General features: G+C 55.6%; 1 pseudogene; it reads left to right on the forward strand.

The window, feature by feature from the left end:
- LOC139361072 (SH3 domain and tetratricopeptide repeat-containing protein 1-like) overlaps window positions 1–13,983 on the forward strand; it is a 39,390-nt pseudogene extending 25,407 nt beyond the window's left edge.
- The last annotated feature ends 3,024 nt before the right edge of the window (window positions 13,984–17,007 follow it).

The raw sequence follows: 17,007 nt of genomic DNA on the forward strand, positions 1-17,007 counted from the left end.
CAGGGCATACCTGGGGTTTGTGATTCGGAAACAAGGGGTGGTTTTTCCACCATCGAAAGTGCTGAGTCATGGCCAGCAGCAGATGTTGGCAAGCGCCCTGGAGACAGGCGGTTCCCATGCAGGGCCAGGCCCTCTGTGCCCTACTGAGGCAGCCAGCTCTTCCTGGTTTGCCCAGGGACCATCCTGCCTTGAGCATGGAAAGTCCTGCTTGCTGGGAATCCCTAGACATAACCCTGGGATCAAGGCAGGCTCTGCTGCGCTGGGACTTGGGGCCCCTCCATGAGCCAGGCCCTGACACCGGTTCTTGTGCCCGTGTGATCTGCTTGGTATGTTGGCAGCCTGCGCACCTGTCATCCCACTTCACAGGGGACAGGGGGTGGGTGATTGCCCAAAGCCGCAGAGCAGTTCATGCAGAGTGTGTCAGGCCCCACCCACAAATGGGGCTTGTGGAGTCCTCGGGTGGCAGGGACTGAGTGTGGGAATGGAAGCTTCAGGCCAGAGAAGCCACAAAAGTGTGAGTGGTGTGATGGCGGGGCACCAGTTGGCCCCGGGTTAGGGAAGCCTCTTTAGTGTGGGACCAGAGGGTTGAGAGGATTTAGTCAAGTAATAGGTGGTGGGGGAGGGGCTGGTGGTGTAGCCTGTGTGAAGCACCAGGGATGAGCGAGTGGGGGTGAGTGAGCGGGAGTGTGAGCGGGGATGAGTGAGTTGGGGTGAGTGAGCGGAGGTGTGATGGGGGTGAGTGAGCGGGAGTGTGAGCGGGGATGAGTGGGTTGTGAGCAGGGGTGCGTGAGTGGGGTGAGCGAGCGGGAGTGTGAGCGGGGATGAGTGGGTTGTGAGCAGGGGTGCGTGAGTGGGGGTGAGTGAGTGGGAGTGTGAGCGGGGATGAGTGGGGTGTGAGTGGGGGTGAGTGAGCGGGAGTGTGAGCGGGGATGAGTGGGGTGTGAGTGGGGGTGAGTGCATGGGGTGTGAGTGAACAGGAGTGTGAGCGGGGATGAGTGGGGTGTGAGCGGGGATGAGTGAGTGGGGTGTGAGCGGGGATGAGTGAGTGGGGTGAGTGAGCGGGAGTGTGAGCGGGGATGAGTGGGGTGTGAGCGGGGATGAGTGAGTGGGGGTGAGTGAGCGGGAGTGTGAGCAGGGATGAGTGGGGTATGAGCGGGGGTGAGTGAGCAGGGCTTATGCAGGGAGGTGCAGAGTTGGGAGCGGGTGGGTTGGGTGCTGGATGGTGAGAAGCTCTTCTGGAGAGCTAAGCAGGGCCTGGGGCCTCAGGCTGTGGCTTGGCCTTTTCCCCAAGAGCACTGGGGAGCCATGGGGTGCTATCGAACAGTCACTGCAGACTGAGCAGTGAACGGACAGTAGGTGGGCAGGGCTGTCTGAAATCTAGGCCGCAGAGGATAGATGAGGAAGTTGAGTCCAGGAAAATGGCTGAGTCGAGGGATACTGTTGAGTCCCCTCTGTCTTGCAGCGCTTTGTCATGGCATCGTGAGACCACTCAGAGGTGCCTCCTGTGGCCTGGGCCAGAGCCCCAGGGGCTGTGACCAAACCTGCCCATTTCCCAGCACAGGCCTGGCACCCACTCCTGGCCCTAGGAGGGATGAGATTTTGGAAAGGACCGTGTGAAGGGGCCCTGGTCCCACATATCTGCCCAAGGAGGGGTGGGGGGTTCTGACCCAGGCTTCTTCCCCAGGGGCATTGTCTGACTGGAAGGAGACCCTCCAGGAACCCAGCACCCCAGCCCCCACTGCAGCCTCCGGTGGCTCCTGGCACAACAGCCTGTGGCACCTCCTCCTACGAGGCCCTCCCCGGGGTGCTGGGGGATTCAGACTTGGAAATGCAGGCCAGGGAATGGGGATCATGCTTCTCTGTCTCCCCACCCTGAGCTGAACAGTCGAGGAGACCGAGGGTGCCGCTGATACCCCACATGCTTCCTTGGGGTCATTTTTGAGTCACTTTCGGTAGTTTGTGTCCTTCTAGGAGTGTGGCTGTTGTGTCTGGATGGTCTGATTTCTTGGTGTACAATTGTTCGTAGTGTTTTCATGGAATCCTTTTATTTCTGTCAGGTCGGCAATAATGTTTCCTCTTTCATTTCTGATTTTAGAAACTTGGGTTTTTATTTATTTATTTTTATTAGGGATGGGGTCTCATCATGTTCCCCCAGGCTGGTCTTGAATGCTGGCCTCAGCGATCCTTCCACTTCCGCCTCACAAAGCGCTGGGATGACAGGCGTGAGCCATGGTGCTCAGTCTCTGATTTTAGTCATTTGTGTCCCGTCTTTCTTTTCTTGGTCAGTCTGGAGAAATATTCGTCAATTTTGTTATTATCTTCAAAAAACCCACCTTCGTTTCTGTTGATTATCTGTTTTGTTTTTCCATTCTCTGTATTTTTACTTCCCATTTCCACTCTCACATTTATTATTTTCTTCCTTTTATTCACTTTGGGTTTAGTTCTTTTTCTAGTTTCTCAAGGTGGAAGGTTAAGTTATTGACTTGAGATTTTTCTTCTTTCTTTGAATGTAGACATTTACAGTTATAAATTTCCCTTTCAGTGCTGCCTTAGCTGCATCTTGGAATTTTTGATACGCTGCGCTATTTTTTTTTTGTTTTAAAGACAGAGTTGTGCTCTATTGCCCAGGCTGGGGTGCAGTGGTGCAATCTTGGCTCACTGCACCTTCTACCCAGGTTCAAGCCATTCTCATGCCTCAGCCTCCCGAGTAGCTGGAATTACAGATGTGCACCACCCCACCTGGCTAATTTTTTTTTTTTTTTTTTTTTTTTTAATAGAGCGAGACGGGATTTCACCATGTTTCCCAGGCTGATCTCAAACTCCTGGACTCAAGAGATCCTCCTGCCTCGGCCTCCCACTGTGCTGGGATGACAGGCATGAGCCACTGCGCTGGCCCGGGCTGTGCATTTGTTTGCATTCTTCTCAAATTAGTTTTCGGTTTCCCTGATGGTCTCTTTGACTCACTGGTTGTTTAGCAGTATGTAATTTCCACGTATTTTTGAATCTCCCACATTTCCTTCACTGTCGATTTCCAGTTTCGTGCCAGTACAGCTGAAGAACACCTCTGCTTTGGTCTCAGTCCTTCTCCATTCACTGAGGCTCATTTTGTGACCTGGCACATGGTCTGTCATGGGGAATGTCCCATGGGTGCTCGAGAGGACGGTGTATTCAGCTGTTGTTGGGTGGCGTGTGTGACAGATGTCCATTCGGCGTACCTGGTTTCCGGTGTTAATCTCCGGAATGTTTCTGACACTAGAAAATCAGAAGCTTTTGACCGTTCCCAGTGTCCTGGCTTTGGGAGAGGCCAGTGAACCTGTGGGTTTGGAGCCTGGTGCCATGAGAGAAGCATGTGTGGGAACGCCAGGGGCCGGCTTTGAACCCCATTCCCCCAACATGATGCTGTGTGTGGCAGACATGACGCTTGGCTTTGCTCTCTCAGGGTTCCATCTGCGACAGGGGCTACTTGTGCCCCTGGCCTCATCAGCTCAGGCTGAAGGCGGCCCTGGTCCTGGCCAGAGGGGCTTTGTGAAGCAGAAATAGATGGCCTGGTGCAGGGGCCGAGCCTGGCCAGGACCTCGGCCCTGGGAGTTGTAAAGAAGGCCGGCCTGTACCATGAGCATCTGCATCAAGCTGTGCCCATGTCACGGTGTGCTCGGTGTCTGCCCTGGCACGGGTGCATGGCCTGTCTGCGCTCAGGCTCCCCGCCTGTGGGGCCCAGGCTCACAGAGGTATGAAAGAGGCAAGCACGGCACCGGGGTCTCCGAGCCCAGCCAGCCTCGCTTCGATGCTGGGAGACTAACGTCTTCCATTTTGTCCTCTGCCCAGGCCAGCTGCAGGCCGTCTAGCGGCTGTGCTACTTCTACAGCGCCGTCATGCCCAGCGAGGCCCAGTGTGTCATCTACCACGAGCTCCAGCTCTCCCTGGCCCGCAAGGTGGCCGACAAGGTGCTGGAGGGGCAGATCCTGAAGACCATCAGTCAGCTCTACCTGTCCCTGGGCATGGAGCAGTAAGGGCTGGTTTTGCAGTGGTGGAGGTGGGGGCGGGCAGGGCAGGGAGAGGGGCACAGGGAAGCTGGCCCAGGGCGCCAGCAGCCCCTCTCCTTTTGATCATTTGGTTCTTTGGCATCAGATGCTTTGAGCTGGTGCGCCTGGGGTCGTTCCAGGGCTGCTGCTGGCCCGTGAGTCCCAGCTTGAGCCTCCCTTGTTGGGTCAAAGGTCATCTCAACCCCAGCAGAGGCAGTACGTGCACTCTGGGCTGTTCTTCCTACTGTGGTGGCTTTTGTCGTCTGACCTCTGCCTGCCCCGAATCTTCACTCCTGGCCTTCATCTGTCCCCTTAAATGTGACCACAGCAGCCACCTGTGGCTTCTCTCCCACAGAAGACAGAGCCAGCTGTGTCACCTGCTTCCCTGGGGCACGGTTTCCAAGGTCTCACGTCCCATAAGTGGCCTACTCGGCTTCCCCCAAGCATCCTGACCTGGTGGGGTAACCATGGCCCTGGCCACCCCACCCATAGGGCCCAGTGACATTGCTGCAGTCACACCCCCTCGAGTGTTGGACTTACTGAGAGAGCAGGGAAGGAGCCAGATTCCATGGCGACCCAGGAGACTGGCTCCAGTCTTGGCCTCAGGTTCACAGAAGGAAATGGGCCAGTGTGCTAGAGCCATGCTTCTCAAAGTGTAGTCCCTGGACCAGTAGAGCAGCATCCATGTCACCTAGGAGTTTGTGGCAAGTGGGAGTTCTAGGGCCTGCCCCAGGCCTGTGGAACCAGAAGCTCTGGGGGCAGGGCCAGCAATCTGTACAGACCGGCCTCCGGGTGACTGTGATGCCTGCACACCTTGGGAACCATCGGCCCAGATAGCCTCTGAACACTAACGGCTCCTGGTGCATCTGGAGAAGACACAGGCCATGTCTGGGAGGCAGGGGAGATGGACTAGCACACTCCTCCTGCCACAGGGCAGCATGATGCTCGATTCCCTCAGAAGGATGTCCTTCATCTTTTCCATGCCGTGTGTGTTCACCCTGGCCCTCCCAGCAGCCTGGGAAGGGCAGAACACTGCACACACGAGAGGGCCGTTCCCAGTCCCCACATTCCAGGTTCATCTGTCACCAGACCCACGGGTGGAGGCAGACTGGTTCCAGGAGGATGAGAACCCTTGTTCTGACACCTGTGTCTGATTCCAGGGCCTACAAATCTTCTCTGGACTACACCAAACGAAGTCTGGGGATTTTCATTGACTTCCAGAGGAAAGAGAAGGAGGCGTATGCCTGGCTGCAAGCAGGGAAGATCTATTACATCTTGCGGTAGAGTGAGCTGGTGACCTGTACATCCAGGTGAGTGGCAAGGGATGCAGGAGGACCCCTGTGCTGTTCACTCTCTCTCCATCCACCCATCCATTCATCCTTCCATCATTTATTTACCTGTTCATCCTTCCATCCATCCATCCATTCTTCTGTCCATCCATCCATCATCCATCCATCCACCATTCATCCATCCTTTTATCATCCATTTATTCACCCGTCTATCCATCCATTCACCTGTCCATCCACCCATCCATTCATCCTTCCATCATCTATCTGTTTACCTGCTCATCCTTCTATCCATCAATCAATCATCCATCCATCCATCCATTCTTCCATCATCTTCCCATACACCTGTGGGTCCTTCCATCCATCCATCCATCATCCATCCATCCATCCATCCTTCCATCCTTCCATCATCCATCCATTCATCTGTTCGTCTTTCCACGAATCCATCCATCCATCCATCATCCATCCCTCCGTCCATCCATCTATCATCCATCCATCCTTTTATCATCCATTCATTCACCTGTCCATCCATCCATCCATTCACCTGTTCGTCCATCCATTCACCTGTTCGTCCATCTATCCATCCTTCCATCTATCTTTCCATCATCCATCCAACTGTTCATCCTTCTATCCATCTATCCATCCATCATTCTTCTGTTCACCTCTTCGTCCATCCATTCACCTCTTCGTCCGTCCATCCATCCATCCTTCCATCCATCCTTCCATCCATCCATCCTTCCATCCATCCATTCTTCTGTCCATCCATCCTTCCATCCATCCTTCCATCCATCTTTCCATTATCCATCCAACCATCTTCCATCCATCCATGATCCATCCATTCACCTGTCCATCCATCCATCCATCCATTCATTCATCATCCATCCTTTTATCATCCATCCATCCATTCACCTGTTCATCCATCCCTCCATCCATTCTTCCATCCTTCCGTCATCCATTCACCTGTTCATTCTTCCATCCATCCATCATCCATCCATCCTTCCATCATTCATCCACTCGTCTGCTCATCCTTCCATCCATCCATCCATCCTTCTATCATCCATCCATTCACCTGTTAATCGTTCCATTCATCTGTTCATCCTTCCATTCATCCATCCATCATCCATCCATCCATCCATTCGTCCATCCATATCATTCATTCATTCAGCCACCATCCATCCATCTGTTCATCCATTCATCCATCCATCCTTCCATCATCCGTCCATTCACCTGTTCATCCTTCCATCCATCCATCCTTCATCCATCCATCCATTTATCTATTCATCCATATATCCATCAACCCATCTATCATCCATCTATCCTTCCATCATCCATCCACTCACCTCCTGTTCATCCTTCCATCCATCCATTTATCCATTCATTCATCCATCCATCCTTCCATCCTTCCATCATCCATCCATCTTTCCATCATCCATCCTTCCATCATCCATCCATTCATCCATTCATCCTTCCATCCATCCATCATCCATCCAGCCATCATCCATCCATCTGTCCATTCATCCATCCATCCTTTTATCATCCATCCTTCATCCATTTATCATCCATCCATTCACCCGTCTATCCATCCATTCACCTGTTCATCCATCCATCCGTCCATTCATCCTTCCATCAACCATCCATTCACCTGTTCATCCTTCCATCCTTCCATCCATCCACCTGTTCATCCTTCCATCCATCCACCATTCATCCATCCACCATTCATCCATCCATCATTCATCCATCCATCCATTTATCCATTCATCCATTTATCCATTTGTCCATATATCCATCCATCATCCATCCATCCTTCCATCAACCATCTACTCACCTCCTGTTCATCCTTCCATCCATCCATCATTCATCCATCTATCCATTTATCCATTCATCCATCCATCCTTCCATCATCCATCCATTCATCTGTTCATCCTTCCATCCATCCATCATCCATCCATCCATCCATCATCCATCCATCCATCATCCATCCATCTGTCCATTCATCTATCAGTCCATTCATCCATCCATCATTCATCCATTCTTTTATCCATCCATTCACCCGTCTATCCATCCATTCACCTGTTGTTCCATCCATGTGTCCATTCATCCTTCCCTCATCCATCCATTCACCTGTTCATCCTTCCATCCATCCATCATCCATCCACATATCTGTTTATCCATCCATCCATCCATCCATCCATCATCTATCCATGCTTCCATCATCCATCCATGCTTCCATCATCCATCCATCCACCTGTTCATCCTTCCATCCTTCCATCATCCATCCTTTCTCCCATCCATCCATTCACCGTTCGTCCATCCATCCACCGTTCGTCCATCCATCCATCATTCATCCATCCACCCACCAATCTACCTATTAATCCATCCCTCCATTCATCTATCTGTCCATTTGTTTATCCACACATTCGTCTATCCACCATCTATCCATCCACATGTACATACATCATCTACCCTCCACCCATCCATACATTATCTACCCACCCATACATACTTACAGACATACACACAAAATTCCACCCACCCACCCACCCATCCATCCATCCACCCACCCATCCACCCATCCATCCATCCATCCATCCAAGCATTCATCTATCCGCACACCCATCCATCCATCCATGTGTCTACATCTCCTCATCCATTCATCCATCCATCCACTCATTCCTAAACCACTGCTGAGCACCTGTTGTGTGCCTTTTCCCTCCCTCCAACTGGTTCCCTCACATCCTCCCCCAGTGGCCTGCATCTTCTCCCTGAGGGCAGAGGCGTGGCCCCTCACAGTGCACAGCACCTGCTGGTATACAGCACATGCTCAAATAATGTGACCACTCAGTTAACACACAGAAGAGCTTGCTCCAAGTGACACGTGGCACATCTCCTTACAAAATGAATCTATCATAGTGGCTGTTTTCAGAGGCTTTTCCAAACACAGTGTGATCTGGAACAAATTGTGAAGCCCACGAGCCTGGTGAAGCTTTCATTATTGAGCACCTGCTGTATATCTCCTTGAGCTGAGGAGAGGGATCAAGAGCTCATGGCCAAGAGAGGACCAGGCCCACCCACAAACACTGCGGATGTGGCAGGGATGTGGCAACGCAGAAAGGTGCCAGGGGCTGGGCTCCCAGCAATCTGGGGGCCACGGAGACTGTTTTGAGTGCAGGGGGAGTTGGCTAGGGCTAGCCTTGTTGGTAGGATTCACAGGTATCGGGCTCCTGGGCTGCAGCTGCTCAGTCACCTCCTGGCACTCAGGTGCATCAGTTCATTTTCCTCATGCCAGTGGTGGGGGCAGCCCTCATGCACAGGGTTTGAAAAATGCTCAGGTGTACCTGTAGTGTGTGAGAGGAAGGAGGCTGGCAAAGGTGCGCGTAGCCACCTCGCTAGGTGTGGGTCTTGAGGGAACTTCTGTCTCCTTTCAGGTGGCACAGAATGTGGACCTGTACACAGGGAACCCCAACCTGGGGCTGGAGCTGTTTGAGGCAGCTGGAGACATCTTCTTCAATGGGGCCTGGGAGCGGGAGGAAGGCATGTCCTTCTACCGGGTGAGCTGGCCTGTGGGCTGATGTGGGTGGGCCTCAGTGGGGCACCTGGAGGCTGAGGTACAGGTGTGGCACGGTAGAGGTCTCCCACCTGGAGGCAGGGCCACCCATGCACATGATGAGTTTCCAAGTGGTCTCACCGGAATGATATTGACCGTGCCCCTGCCCGGGACAAACGCTCGGGGTCTGGACGTGGCAATGGCTGTACCTTGGTACCTGATGACCTCAAGCAACCATGAGTGGGAAGTCCTGTCCCCATCTTCCAGATGAGGAAACTGAGGCTCAGAGAGGCACAGGGACATGTCAAAGGACACACAGCATCAGTGGGAGGCCCAGGTCTGCATGCACCCCGAAGTGGGACGGCTTCTCCCTTCCTCTGAGCTCACGGTGTGGCTCAGCCGTGGGCACAGATAAATGTGGTGTTTTTAGAGCAGAGAGGAGTGCTGGCTCCCCCCAGTCAGACCCCCGGTGCCCAGGTGGGAGAGGCTGGTCTGAGGCTGTCGAGTGTAGCTGGATGGGCCTCAGGTGACTCTTCAGCCCCCAACTTGGGTGTCTGAACTGTGTGTTATCCCAGAGCACAGAGCTGTGTCGAGGTGCAGGGGTAGCTGGGGCGTGGGAAGCTCCAAGTACATGTTTGAGCTCTGAGGAGGGCTGTGGGCAAGGTGGGTGCTGCGGGAAACCTGACCCCACCTGCCTGTGTGGTAGGACCAGGTCCTGCCCCTGGCAGTGACTACGGGCAACCGCGAGGCGGAGCTGCAGCTACAGCTGTGCAACAAGCTGGTGGCACTCCTGGCCGCGCTGGAGAAGCCCCAGGAGGGCTTGGAGTTTGCCTACATGGCCCTAGCACTCAGCATCACTCTGGGTAAGTCCCCTGAGCCCCCACCCTGCCAGGACCCACACTTTGCCAGAGCCCAGCCTCCAGGTCTGCAGGCCAGGAGCTGAAACAGCTGCTGGATTTTCCTGGTCTCCTGTCCAGGCAGGCAGATCGACCCAACTGGCTTCCCCGTCCGGCTGTGGGGCACAGCCCGAGGTCTCTCACGCAGTGCAGAGCTCCCTGCCTGCCTGAGCTCTGCTTCCTCTGCCTGTTCCTGCTGCTGACCACAAGGGCCGCCCAGTGTGCCCTCTGCCTTCCAGACATGCCAGGCATCTCGTTGGTTCCTGTATGTGTCAGGCTGAGTGGCACATTCCCTTTCTCTTGTGCCCTTCCCACCCTTATCAACCACATGGCTCTCTGGCTGATAAAATCCCAGTTCCCCTTCCAGCAGTCTGCCCCTTAAGGCCAGGTATCCCCTGGTGCTGTGCCAGGGTCGTCTGTCCCCCTCCAGAGACAGGGAACCCTAGGCAGGCCACATGCCCCAGCGCCTTGTGCCCCGTGGCCCAGTACACAGTAGGTGTGCAGCTGACTCCCCAAGGTAGGGGTTCTGATCGTGACACACCCAGGAGGAGTCAGATGTCACGTCGTTGGGTTGCCTGGAGGCGGGGTCCCGGGAGCACCTGGACTGCATGGCTTTTGGGCTCCCCTGGTTAAAACCAGTGAGCAAAGGCAGGTGGCTATGTGTAGGCACAGAGCTGGGCCATCCAAGTCCGACTTTGCCAAAGCCTCACAGTAGACAGGGGCAGGCCTTATTAGTTCTGCTTTGCACATGGGAAAGTGAGTCTGGGAACCTGGAAGGGAATGGCCAGAGCTGCCCAGGTGACCACAGGTGCCTGGAGGCAAGCCAGGTGTGCTGCCCGGGGTCTGCATACCTGCTCCTGAGGGGCCTGTGCCCTCCCTGCCCCAGGGAGCCGCGTCCTCACACCTGCCCCTTTGGCCTGTACCCCAGGGGACCGGCTGAACGAACGCGTGGACTACCACCGGCTGGCAGCCCTGCACCACCGGCTGGGCCATGGCAAGCTGGCGGAGCACTTCTACCTCAAGGCCCTGTAGCTCTGCAACTTGCCCCTGGGGTTTGACGAGGAGACCCTCTACTACGTGAAGGTGTACCTGGTGCTCGGTGACATCATCTACGACCTGAAGGTGGGTAGGAGGGGCAGGGCTCGGGGTGTTCCCGGCCCCCTTGGAGTGAGATCTCCACCCAGACCCCAGAGGCCTGGGTTCCAGCCTTCCTTAGGAACGGCCCAGTGGCCTCCCTGAAGCTCTGCACCCAGCTGGAGGAGCCGGCAAGCTTAGCAGATACAACCCAGCTCCCAAGATGGCCAGGCCCCACCCTCAGGAACTCAGTCTCAGCCAGGGAGGCTGACACATGATTGTGCAATGGTGGCCTCCGAGTAAAGAAGGGGGATTGTAGTCAGGGGGGCCCTCCTGGAGGAGGTGACACCAAAGCTGAGTCTTGACAGTCAAGTGTCAAGTTGCATTTAACAAAGAAAACAGGGTTGGGAGAAGGACATTTCGGAGGACGGCATCATCCTCACATTGAATCCACGTTGCAAGATCAAATCCTGGCACCTCCTCTAGGAAGCCTGCCCAGGGTGCCAGCCTGCACTGAGCAACTCCTTCCTGGAGTCCCGAGACACCTTGAATCTTCACACCACCCAGGAAGGGTGGGGTGGGACCCCAGTGTCTTACCATTGGGTTCACAGACAGGGAAACCCCAGCTTAGGGCAGGTGCAGTGGGGCGGGGCCCCAGCCAGCCAGGCTGAGGCCTTGCTGGGTCGGGTCTGTCTCGAGGGGAGGTGCTGTGCTCCCTCTGCCCCCAGCCCTGCAGGGGTGGAGAGCTGGGACTGGCAGACTCAGACCTGGGGTGTCTCCACCCCTCTGCCCAGCAGGCACCGCTCCCCCTCAGCATCGCACCGGCGCCGCGTCAGTGCTCCTTATGGGCTGAGGGGCCAGGGCGCTCCAGTCCAGGGGCCGAGATCTTGGCGGCCTTAGAACAACATGAGGAGCTGGGGCAGCCCTAAGACCCCGCCCCGTTTCCCCCACCTCAGGCCTGGGGCTGCCCGGGAGGCCTCTTCCCAGTGCTGGCGACACCTGGTGGTCAGAAGTGGTCCCTGTGGTCTCCCAAGTCCCAGCCAGACAGGGAGGTGCCAGGTGTCAGGCCCAGAGGGACGCTGCTCAGGGGCTCGCCTGGGACCCAGGGGGACGGGCCTCCCAGAAGAGGCCTTTATCTCTCTTGGTCAAGCCTGCCGCCCATTCCGCCTGTCCAGGAGAAAGGAAAGGGCCAAGTAGTACCTGAGAGGCCAAAGTCCACGGTTGGGGTCGAGGGGCAGAGGCCTCCTTCACCTACTTCCCATGCACAGCCCTCCTTCCCATGCACAGTCCTCCTTCCCATGTACAACCTTCCTTCACCTCCTTCCCATGCACAACCTTCCTTCACCTCCTTCCCGTGCACAACCTTCCTTCACCTCCTTCCCGTGCACAGCCCTCTGGGCCTCATCGTGACTATGCTGTCAGCGCAGGCCAGCTTCCCACAGGGAGGCCGCCTTGGAATTCCCCAAGGGCGGCTGTCTTTCCAAGGCTACACCCTCCTCCTTGTATAGGAGGCTCTGGACCCAGGGCCCAGAGGAGTGGGAGAAAAAGCCGGGCTGGATGGAGCCTGGAAGGCTGGCAGAGAAGCAGGGGTAAATGGGCATCTTTGCCAATTGCCTCTAAAATGGGGTCCCCTTTAGTCTACACATGAGAGTGAGCCCTGGAATAGGGTGGATTAGGTGTGTCCTGGCTCAGCCTGCCACTCACTAGCTGCTTCACACACTACAGGCACATGGAAATGCACACACACACAGGCACACGCACACACAGGCATGCACACAGGCACAGAAACATGCACAAGCACATGCACAGGCACACGCAGAGACATATGCTTTGGCTGGCTCCTTCCTGTTTAGTTGGGAAGCCCCCACCCCTTCAGGAAGCCTTTGCCTTCCACCCCCGGCTGAGTCTGGGGCCTCCTGGGCTTCCCTCTGCCACAGCCCGGGCCACCCTGTGTGGTCATTGTTCACTCAAAGGTCCCTCAGACTGGGAGCAAGGACGTTAGGCTCAGCCACGCACCCAACACAGAGTCCAGTGTTCGGCTGGGCTGGGGGGCATTGGATGAGCAGTGGCGGTGACTCGGGGCCTTCTCACGCCCCTGCTCTGTGTGTGGGGTGGGGCAGTGAGGGAATGGACTGCTGCATCTTGGACTTTCTCATTGGCCCTGGGAGCCATCTTGAGATGGTAAAGAGGAACAGGCCAGGCATGGGTCTTAGAGAGGTCCCTTGGGTGACCCCCATGTGGAGGAGGTGCCTGGGGAGAAGCCGGGTGGGGGATGGGAGGGTCAAGGAGGAGGTCTGGGAGACGGCATCCCAACCCAGGGATGGTGAGTTTGAGCCAAAGATGCATTGAAAACAGGAGTGGATGTCTGGGGAGTCACACTCCATCAATATTTCAGGGAACATTGCCAGAGAGGACACCTGTGAGATGGTTTTGTACCTGGCCTGGCCCGTGGAGGGCCTGGAAATGGTCAGCATGGACAGGGGCCAGAGGGGAGCCTGGGTCACTCAACGCTGTGCCCCTGCTGTGGCTTGGAGCCACGGGTCCTGCATGGAACTCTCAGAGCAGGCAGGATCTGCCCTGACCTCAGCCCATGGGGAAAGCAGCCACTGCCTGCAGAGAGGGAGGGACTGGGGCAGGAGGCGTGGGGTGAGTGGGGCGTAGGGACAGTCAGGAAGGCTTCCAGGGGTGTCAGGGTCATCCCCACCTGCAGCTGAGACCACAGCAGTGTCACAGGCTTCGGGGCTCATGGGGTGAGCCAGCATTGGCTGGACATGTGGAATGACCTGGAGACAGGAACGGCCTCTGGGAAGACGGGCTCCGAGTCCCCCTTTTGCTGAGCATGGCCTGTCCCTTTCAGGACCCCTTTTGATGCAGCCGGGTACTACCAGCTGGCACTGGCAGCTGCCGTGGACCTGGGCAACAAGAAGGCACGGCTGAAGATCTACACGTGGCCGGCCACCATCTCCCACAACTTCCTCCTGGACCGCGAGAAGTCGATCCTCTTCTACCAGAAGGCCAGGACCTTCGCCACAGAACTCAACGTCCGCAGGGTCAACCTACCTCCTCTGCCACTCTGCGGGTGGGCCCCGTGGTTGACCCCAGCCACCCTCGCTGAGGACAGCATCCGAGGGAATGGGTTTTGTGCAAGGAGGATGGTCTCCTGCCTCTCCTTGTGTCTCCGTGGCTCATTTTCTGGGAAATGGAGGCATGAAAACAGGGTTCAAATAGCAATAAATGGTTTTTTTTGCAATAACACACCAAAGTCCCCAGGGCATCCTTCCCTGTGTGCTTCCTGGGCTGTGTCTAGGGGCCAGCTCCTTCCCTGGTGGCAGCCCTCTTGGGGATGAGAAGGACTGTGAGTCCAACAGACCTGGGCCAGGTCACCATGAGCCTCGGTTTCCTCGGCGGCCAGAGGGGAGATGGTGGTGGAACTCTGGGCAGCTTCCTGCTCTCCCTGCTCAGAGCTTTTGCTGTAGGTCTCGTGCCGCCGTTGCCTTTAACCTTCAGGCCACTGTGCCCGGATGTGGGGGATGCTAGTGTCCCTGTTCGCCATTGGAGAAATAGAGGCACAGAGAGGTTAGGTGTCTGGCTGACCGTCACACAGCAGGTAGGGGCGGAGACGCAGAGCCCAGTACACTGACCACCACACCACCCTGTCAGCCTGCAGCCAGGAAGGTGTCCCCCATTAGGACCCAAGGTCAGCTCCTGGACCTCTCTTGTGGTGTCAGGAGAGCCACAGGCCAGTGAGGGTGGCGACGGGCATCCCTCAGTCAGTGTCCTCTGCTCCCAGACTTGGTTGGGCCAAGCCTGGCTAGTCCCACCTCTGGCCACTGGTCAGCCCTGCGGGAAGTGAGATGCAGGGATCTCCACCTGTGTAGACGCTGTTACCCAGTATTGAAAGCCTTATCTGGGCTGACCACAGCTATCCCCACATGCCCCTCCCCTTCCGGCCCCCGGCCCTCATCCCAGTCCCAGGAATCCCAGGTTTTCCTGCTTGGAATCTCTGGGCCCCAGGGAACACAGCTCACACGGTCTCTTTGCCAGTTTACGGCAAGGAAACCGAGGTTCAGAGACTGTGGGTGTCCCACGTGATTCTCACGTACACTGCACTCTCCCAGGCCCCTCTTTTAAACACTTTAAATGAGGTGACTTTCACATCACATGCAATTACCTATTTCAACGCGATTAATGTGGTGGCATTTCTGTATTCACAGTCCTGTGCAACCACTCATGCCATCTAGTTTCAAAATGTGTTCATCTCCCCAGAAGAAACCTCCCATCCTCACTAAGCAGTTACCCCTCCTTGGTATCCCCAAGCCCCTCGTTTAATGGAAGGGGAAACTGAGGCCCGCAGAGAGACTTGCCAGTGGATGGAGCTCTGATAATAAGGAATCAGGCACCCATCTGCTGGTTCAATCCTGGGTTGGTTTTCCACCCAGCAGAGGTGACAGAGCCAGGAGGTTCTGGGACCCCATGCTTGCAGCCAGAGCCCTACCCTGAGCCTCCCCACCAGGGGGCAGCAGAGAGCTTTCCAGAACCAGCCGCGGGGCTGGCAGGAAGCAGCGCGTCAGAACTGCTGACAAACCTCACGTGGACTCCAGATCCCTGTCTCTGTGGGTTGGGCTTGGGAATTGGAGAGGAGGCCGCATGATTGGAAACGAAGACAGCACGGCCTGGCTGGAGCAGCCGGAAGCGCCGTCACGTTGCCTGAGGACAGACTTCGTGCCCGCTGGGTTGGACCTGCAGCCATTCTTCTCGGGGTGGGGCCCCTAGGTCAGGGTTGCTCTTGGTCCCCGACCTGCCTCAGAGTCCGGGGGGCTTTGGAACTGTGCCTCCCCATCTCCACCCACCCTGGCTGGTGCCATGAGGGGCCTGTATCCTGGGATCCTGTTCCTCTTGGGCAGCAGAGACTGGGGGACCAGAGGAGATGACGGGTCTTCAAGCCCCACATTCAAAGCCCAGCCCACCCCTGACAGTCTGGGGGTTCGGGATGAGGGAGTTGATGTCTCTGAGCCCCAGTTTTGCCATCACTAAAATGAGGCCGACATACTGGGGCAGAGTGCCAGCCCCCGGGCTAACAGAGGCCTGTTTCCTACTGACAATCCCTCTTACCCCTAGGAACAGCTCCAACAACCACACACTAGAGAACACTCAACCCAGGCCAACTTGTCAGAGGCACGAGAACCAGAGCGACTCCATCTTGAATGGGGGCTGGGTAAAGGGAGGCTGAGACCTGCTGGGCCGCATTCCCAGGAGGCTAGGCATTCTTAGTCACAGGATGAGATAGGAGGTCCCCACAAGATACAGGTCATAAAGACCTTGCTGATAAAGCAAGTTGCAGTAAAGTCGGCCAAAGCCCACCAAACCCAAGATGGCCACGAGAGTGACCTCTGATTGTCCTCACGGCTCATTATGTGCTAATTATAATGCATTAGCTGTTAAAAGACACTCCGACCAGCGCCGCGACAGTTTACAGATGCCATGGCAACATCTGGAGGTTGCCCTACATGGTCTTAGAAGGGAGGGCAGAAACTCTCAGTTCTGGGAATTGCCCACCCCTTTCCTGGAACACTCATGAATAGTCCAACCCTTGTTTAGCGTATGATCAAGAAATAACCATGAAAATGGGCAACCAGCAGCCTTTGGCACCACTTTGCCTATGGAGCAGCCATTCTTTTTTTTCTTTTTTTCTTTTTTTTTTTTTTTGAGATGGAGTCTCGCTCTGTTGGCCGAACTGGAATGCAGTGGCGTGATCTTGGCTCACTACAACCTCTACCTCTTGGGTTCAAGCGATTCTCTTGCCTCAGCCTTCCTAGTAGCTGGGATTACAGGCACCTGCCACCACGCCCAGATAATGTTTTGTATTTTAGTGGCGACAGGGTTTTGCCATGTTGGACCAGGCTGGTCTCGAACTTCTCACCTCAGGTGATCCACCTGCCTCGGCATCCCAAAGTTATAGGATTACAGGAGTGAGCCATTGCGCCCGGCCAGAGTAGCCATTCTTTTATTCCTTTCCTTTCCTAATAAACTTGATTTCACTTTATGGACTCGCCCCGAATTCTTTCTTCTGTGAGATCCAAGAAACCTCTCTTGGGGTCTGGATCGGAACCGCTTTCCAGTAACAAACTTGCTTAACCTCTCAGACCCTTTTTCTCTTCATCTGTAACCAAAGACAAAGACTCCCC

The sequence above is a fragment of the Macaca nemestrina genome (assembly GCF_043159975.1).
Source record: "Macaca nemestrina isolate mMacNem1 chromosome 4 unlocalized genomic scaffold, mMacNem.hap1 SUPER_4_unloc_7, whole genome shotgun sequence".
NCBI classification, from domain to species: domain Eukaryota; kingdom Metazoa; phylum Chordata; class Mammalia; order Primates; family Cercopithecidae; genus Macaca; species Macaca nemestrina.